Source organism: Rhinolophus sinicus, linkage group LG14 (genome assembly GCF_036562045.2).
Source record: "Rhinolophus sinicus isolate RSC01 linkage group LG14, ASM3656204v1, whole genome shotgun sequence".
NCBI lineage: Eukaryota > Metazoa > Chordata > Mammalia > Chiroptera > Rhinolophidae > Rhinolophus > Rhinolophus sinicus.
The window spans coordinates 33178789-33186714 of record NC_133763.1 but is presented as its reverse complement, the minus strand read 5'-3'; the positions used below and the strand labels follow the sequence as shown (position 1 = coordinate 33186714).

Below are 7926 nucleotides of genomic sequence, written 5' to 3'. Positions count from 1 at the left end.
TTTCAAAGTTCTTTTAAAATAATGGGTGAATGGTCATCTAAAATTTAGTTTGCATTTTACCTGCTAATAACAAAGTGTTTAAAATTTCTTTTGAGTAAATTCAGAGTTTGTCCCACCTAATTCTTGAGGGTTTCTTTTCCCGAAGATTTTACAAAAGAGTCTATATAATTAAAACCAGTGGAATTGAATATCTGTGGGTGGAATAATATGATCTTGCAAAAATTTGATACAAAAAGGATTTCTTAAACTGTTTACTTACAGATATAAAACTGTGAAAAAGCCTTTGAAATTCATACACAAAATGGTCTGACACAATTGTTTAAGACTATTACAATGGTTAGATGCAAGTCTCTTGAAGTGACAAGAGATCAAGTGTTAAAATATACCTAAAACATTCTACTAGTAGCTTTCATCCCAGTTAATATTTCATAGAATGAAAAACATTTCTGATGCTTCTGTCAGAAGCCTTCTTGAATCTTGACCTAATTTGTGGAATGATTTAAGAATTTAAAACATTTTGTTTCTATCTCTGGGTACTTTATCATTTAGCTCTCTACATATAGCAAAAATAGCTCTTACATATCAACATTTAAATGAAAACAGCCTATCTATCATACAGAGAGGAGTACGTATTTGCTAATCAAATGTTCACTGTGGCAATACTTACAGAACTGTGGTAGAGAGAGCATCGGACCACATATTAATGATTTTCAGGAAAAGAAATGATGTTATTTGCTTTAGATATAAAGTCATTTCTTTTTAAAAATTAGCCTATTTAATGCATGGGAGATTGCCATATTCCTTCATTTAATGTTGTATTCTCTATAATGATTTCTGATTACCAAAATGCATAGTACAAATGCTAATCAGGACCCTTTTCACAACAAGTTCGGATGCTGAGTGCCTCCTACGAGTTTAATCACAGTGTGTGATTCACACAGTAATGGGTCATAATTGCCCCCCACCAAGTTGTCTTGAGGGTCCCGCTTCATTTTATTACCACTGGACCTTATCAACTACTAAAAGCTACCACAGTTGCCTGGAAGGTTGCAACCAATCTTTCCATGCATAATTGTTCCCAAATAAGGATGCCCAAAAAGGTGAAGGATTGTATTTGTTCTTTCCCCAGTTTTACAGTAGAATAAAAAATGAAGAGTAGTACTTATATAATGTCTTTAATTTTTTTTCTTATCTGGAGAAACAGTCTGATTGCCACCCAGGTAAGTTAAATGAAATCTAGTTGGTAGATTATGTGCAGATGTATCAGAAAGCTTATTTCTATTAGCTTCAGATATAAAGCTAGGGTTCCTTTTCTCTTTAATATCTAGGGAGCTACATATGTAAATCACTGTCACTTTACAGAGTAGCTGCCCTCATAATTTCTTTTTTTTTTAAACCAAACGGAAGATTCAAAATGTTGTAACTCACTGTGGTTGATTGACTGGTTGGTGCCTAGGTAGTAGTATTTCAGTTTCCTTTCTCTCTCTCTCTCTCTCTCTCTCTCTCTCTCACACACACACACACACACACACACACGATAGTTTTTTGATGTCTAAAGTTCTCTTAACAAGCACAAATTGTTTGGGTTCCATAATTAGAGGAATTGGGACATAAATATTTATTGAGCACTGACTATGTGCCAGTCATTGTCTAAGGTGCTGGGAAAACAGCAAACAGCAGGAAAAGTCCCTGCTGTCAAGGATCTTATAAGCTGGTAAGGGCAGAGATAACACAAAGAAGTAACGCAGTAGCCCAAATTCATAGTAACATATAAATGGGAGCAAGTTTGATAGGGGGAAGGTGAGGGGAGCACACACACTACTAAAGTTGAAATGAATGAATTATGGAAACATAGAATACATGTCCATGAGAAGGTGAATTCAAAGACAACCACTTACCTAAAAATTTCCACTTATGAAATATATATCATAGATAGATCTATAGAGACAGAAAACAAATTGGTTATTGCTAGAGGCTGGGGGTGGGGAAGGTAGGAAGAATTGGGAGTTACTGCTGAATGGGTATGGGTTTCCTTTAGGGGTGTAAAATTATTTTGGAAGTAGATAGAGATGGTGGCTGCACAACATTGTAAATGTACTATATGTTACGAATTGTTCACTTTTTAAAGTTAATGATTAATTTTATGTTGTGTGATTTTCACCTCAATAATAACAAAGAGTACCGCAATATGTCAACCATAGGGTAAGATTAGTATGGGAATGTGAAATGCTGTGCGGCACCCTTATCCATTTATTGATTCATTCATTTATTTAACACATATTCATTGTCTGTGTACCATTTGCCAAGCACTGTATTACATATCATCGTGGTATCTTTTTAGCACACTGTCTAGGTGGGATATAGACAAAAACGTATTTTATATGGACCATAGAAGCTTTCCTTCTATGGATGCCCATCTTACACATTACAAGTTAATTATATGTTTTGTAATTTAAAATAATTTTTTTTTTCATTTTAGTGTGTATGTGCAACAGATTTTCCTCAGGCTCCAATTTTCAAAGTTCGATGCCTCAATCACTTTTTAAAATATAGCATCAAACTAACCGTGTTAGTAAAGAAAATGAATATGTGGGTCACTAAGGGTATATCTACACAGCACAACAAGTATCTGCAGATATAAATTACAACTCCCATTCTATCAAACTCGACAGCACTGCATTTTTTTTCTAAATACTTTCCACAGAGAACTCTGTTCAGCAAGTTCTAAGGTCAAGATAGGGAAATACTTAGTGTAATATTCTAATATTCTTGTATTGTAGAACCCAAGTGCATATTAGCATTCCATAATCTCTGAAGACCTGTACAGAAATACATTGATTTTGATATATTTAATTCAAGATTTCCTAGTTATTTACCCATAAGGTTTCTTTTGTTTTTGCACAAAACACCCCTTATCATCTGATAGAACTAGTATTTATATCAGTTACATATTGTGAAATGCACTTTTTTTACTCCTCTAAAGCCTTTCAATGAGTTAGCCCTGACATTATGGCTAAATAATGTACTGATCAGTGACCATGGAGTAGATTAATGCTCCATACACTGAGCTGGCTTCATTTTCTACCCTGCACTAAACTGAGCTTATGTTACACCTTATTTTGATAATCACTGTCTCTTCCTTTAGAGCATAAGCACTATGAATGTAGGGACTTCTTACGTTTTGTTTACTGCTATATCTCAAGTTTGTAGAACAAAGCCTGGCACCTAATAAGTGGTAAATATATTTTTGTTGAATGAATGAATGGAGTAGGTGCTAAAAAATACATGTTAATTTATTGGGTGATTTTTTATTTAACACATAAATATTATGCCGTTGTTCTGCTAAGAGGAGATTTGAGCAGATATGTACCATAATCAGAATGTTTTAATAGAATTCAAAAAAGAGCAATTTCACTCACCATTTGGTTTATGTCTTTTTCTTCTTGATACTGTCATTATAATAGATAATAATATTAATACTAGTAAAAATAACAAAAGAATGTGAATTGCCAAGAACACCATGGACAGTAAATGAAACAGAATTAGATTTATTATCTGCCATTAACTCTGTTTACGTTGTGACTACGGAGTTGGAGAGGACCTGGGTAAACTGATGTTTTCTCCAACATGACATGGTAAAAGCCACACAACTAAGTGCTAGATGGTCCAACTATGCTGCTAAGCAGCAGGGTAAATCATTACGTCCGTCCTCTGGGCTTCTCGTTTGTGCTCTGTTAAATAAGAGGACTGGGCGAGCATGGCTGTCAGGTACCTTCTATATTCAGCATTTCATGATTCCCACAGTTGTGGGCCCATTATTTTTCTCCTTTATAAATTGGTCTCTTAACAGCTTACTTTTCATCACACTGTTTTGAATTCTTTCTCTGTGGCTACATTTTGAGGTCTCTTAGGAACTGACTTGAATAGGCCATTATCTGGGTTCACTGGGTCCTTGTTATTATTCTGAGGTCAGCTTCTGCCCACTCATTTGCCATCCATCACCAGTCTCCAGACCTCCCAAACAAAACCCATTGAACACATCATTGCTTTCTAGGGTCAGGATGAGGGTCAAACATCCCTAAAAGCACATTTCCCACCAACTAGCGCTTGGTGTGCAGACTCTCATCACTCAAAGTCCCAAATCAACTAAATCCTGGGGGATCCACTTGGGAAATCAGTCACATTGTCAGTTCTCTCATTCCATTCCTGCCCATTCAGTTTATGGAGAGGGTCTGTCTGATGCATATAGATTCAACCAGACCTCCTTCTCTTCTCTTTCCTTAGAGGCCAGATCAGTCTTATCTCCCCTGGGGAAACTCAGTCCTGCCCTATTTTGCTTCAAGATCCCCAGGATCCCTAAACCAGGGGACTGAAGTCTCCATTATCTTTCTATGTTTCTCTCTTGTGGGTTCCTTCCAGGGCTGGGTCCACTGAGGGTCACCCACAACTTTAAACAGCATGGAGTGAGAGAAGCTGCATGAATGGACATTTTGTAGCTACATTCTCTTTGTTGTGTCTCAATTAAAAAGGCCCTTGAGACAAAAGGACTTCTTTTCAATGGTTTAATGTGGAGGTTGTTTCATCAATTCAGTTGTTGGTGATAATGTTAAGTCAACTATTAATGTGGAATCAGTATGTCAAAATGAGGACAATGCTAAATATGTGAGGGGGAAAAGCATGAGGCAGTAAAAACTCCTTTAAACTAATGTGCTTCTTGTTAAATACCAAAAATTAGCACTGTTTTGCTGATCCTAAACATTAAGTCTAAGACCGAAAAATTTTCAGATTCCCACAATGGATTCAGAGTTCTTAGAAACATTAACACAAAACTTCCATGTATTGTAAACTGATTAAACAGAAGTTCTTAGAGATATCTTGCCAAGGTCATTTGAAAATTTTTTAAAAGTTGTAATGTGAATTGTAATTACTTAGAACACTGTAGAATAAAGCTACAGTAAATTCCTTCACAGTTGAACTAAACTGTTTAACACATGGAAAGTCTAATTGACAATTCTGTACTAAAGTGTAAATTTGTCAAGGAAGGATACACAACAAGTTTTTTCTTCTTCTTTTTTTTTTTTTAACCATCTCAGTGAGTGCTGTTGTGATTTGGATCTATTACTTCTGAATATTGCATGAAGCTGACAAGCAGTTGTCATTTAAAGACCACATGCAGGCATTTAGTTTTCCATTTAGACATAATAACACATTATGCAAATAAGCTTGCAAAGAAAAGCTGGAGGCTGACATGAAATAAACTGTCAAACACAAGTTGCTAATAAATGAACACTTCTTTATAGATTGTCTTAATTTCCGGAGTTAAAAAATACATTTGTCTGTGGTGAATCATGGACCTTACTACAGTGGTACTTAGCCGAGGATGCAGTTTTTTACTTTACAACAGCATTCCTTCCCTCCAATTAGGACAAGAGGTTTTAGTTTAAGGAAAAGTCTCAAAACCAAAATTTTACAAAAGAGATAAATAAATTGTGTTCCCACATTTTCACGGTAGGGAGATAAATGCCTTAGCTTGATTTATTCTCATAGGCTTATTTGGTCCTCAAGTTCAAACTGTCCATAGTAGGTCTAATACTTTCAATTTGACCTAGAAAACAGGTTATGGAATTCAGAGTTTTGACACTTGTCATTTTGACTAGACAAACCCTAGACGAGGGTTTCTCAAAGAATACATCAAAATCTGTTAGAAGCCTTCTTAAAAATGGATATTTCTGGAAGCCTTCTTAAAAATGCACGTTCAGGAGTCCCAACCAAGACTGACCTAATCAGAATTTCTGAGAGTAGAGCCTATGACTTTGCATTTTTAAAAAGCAGCACTGTCATCCTATGTTCAACAGTCTGAGAATCTCTGGACTAGAGAGTCCCTGAAGGTCCACAGCAAGTACAAATTCAAGATTGCTAAAGCTGGACTTTTTTTAAAAATCAAATGTGACATGAAGTTGGGGACTGAGCCATTCAGCATGAGTCGGGCTAAAGATGCAGCACTACAACTCAGTGAGGCTTTGTTTTCTACGTATCGTCATGTAGCAGTAACTCCAATGAAGTAATATAAGAAATACAAGACTGAATTATTACTCAGTGACAATGGCTTATAGAGGCAGGCCTGACGGGGACAGGACATTAGAACTGGAGAACACAATAGGAAAAAGGGAAAGTCTTAATCTCAAGGCCAGACATAAAGTTGTTTAACCTCCCTTCTCCATCTGGAGTCTCTCCCCAGAAATAACACTGAGGACTTTTGGTCTTTTGTTTTCACATAACAGAAAAGATAGCAAGAGTTTTTTCAATCTCCCTCAGACCTAGAACACATACACCATCAGAACTAGGAATACTTTTCTGTTCCCTGGCTCTGCTGTGTGGTTAGACTTTAATGGATTCATTTTTACATCCTTTTTTTTTCTCAGATCATTTATTCACTTGTAAAAGTAATTTTATAAATACATAAATTATAAATTCCTCTATGATGTTACAGTAAATGTTTCAATACCAATGTGAGAGGGTTCTTAAAAAACAACAGCAAGTCTTATTGGCTTAAGTCCTTTTGGTTTACTCTTCTCAAACCAGTAAAGCTTTGACATTGGGCAAGATTATTTTATTGCTGTCTACATTTTGGAGGAAAAAAGTGAACACATCTACTACTCTCAATTCTTCAGGATAAAAGTAGTTTCTCTAAGCACAATAGGTCAACTGACTTGATAGTTAATCTTGTTAATCATTTTTTTTTTTTTTTTTTTTTAACAAGACATAATCCATTACTTTTGGTTCTTTCTTATAATTTTGTTCCTTGGATTATGAAGCTAAAGATGCTAACTCTCAAAAAGTTTGTACAAGTTTGTTACTATTTCATTTTCTTATTCTAAGAAACATCAAACTAACTATATTTGAGATTCTTATCAGAATTTTCAAATTTAATTCATTTTTTTCATGATTCCAATTCATTTGGGATAGTAGGAGAAGACCTGTAAATGCTCACTACGTATTTCTTTTACTAAAATATGCAGATTAGGGAAAAATCTAATAAATTTACTAAATTGCAGTTACTGTTTGGACCCCAATGCTAATATGCCCACTATACATTTTTCTAGCATTCTATAAATGTAGGTAGGGAGTTTAAAATTTATATTATTCTGAATATATATATATATATATATATATATATATATATATATAATTTAATTTGATTTAACCACATTTCATAGACTGGATTTAGGGAGTGTTTTTAAAATGCTGAAAGTTTAGTGTTTATTTTTGTGATCCAACAACTTTATCCAAATGTTCTGGCTGGCGAGGAGGAAAACGTTTCCGTGTTGACAAGTCCTCTGATTATAACAGCCCAGGAAGCTGCTGCAGGGACAGTAGAAGAGATGCCCTTCTGTTTAGCTGCTTTGCCAATTCCAGCTGATGATTGTTCATCACCTTTTCGTTTATAACCACCGCAAGTGGCTTTCTTGTTTCCAGTCTCCAAACAGCTTCCTGCACCTGCGTGACTAGTAACAAGACCTGCTTTATCATTCTTTCAAAGAATCCTTGTACCTGTAAACATCCAGAGTTCATGACTCAGTACTGAATGTTCAGGTGCCACCTTTCCTCTATCGATTATATTTGTAGGACAAGTCGGTTGTAAACAGGCTCTTGATGATGGAGTAGTGAAAGAACTGACCCCACAAGAAACCTGAGACCCGACAAAGATTCTGAAAAAGGCGCCGAAAACTTAGGGCGAGACCAACTAGCATCTTCATCCTGCCTCCTGATTGAGTTGCGCGAACCGTGAGCCCAGAGGGTACTCTGTGCCTCAAAAGACACCGAGAGTGGGGAGGAGGAGGAGACACGGGATGGGCCCAGCGCGGCCTGCAGTGCGGTAGCGTGGCTCCTGGAACTGGACCAGTGGGAGGAACCTGGTCCAGCAGG

The 7926-nt window shown here is 36.1% G+C and overlaps 1 pseudogene; it reads right to left on the bottom strand.

Annotated features, from left to right (window-relative positions):
• Window positions 1–7260: 7260 nt before the first annotated feature.
• On the bottom strand, window positions 7261–7561 carry LOC141568702 (UDP-N-acetylglucosamine transferase subunit ALG13-like; annotated as a pseudogene).
• Between the last annotated feature and the right edge of the window lie 365 nt (window positions 7562–7926).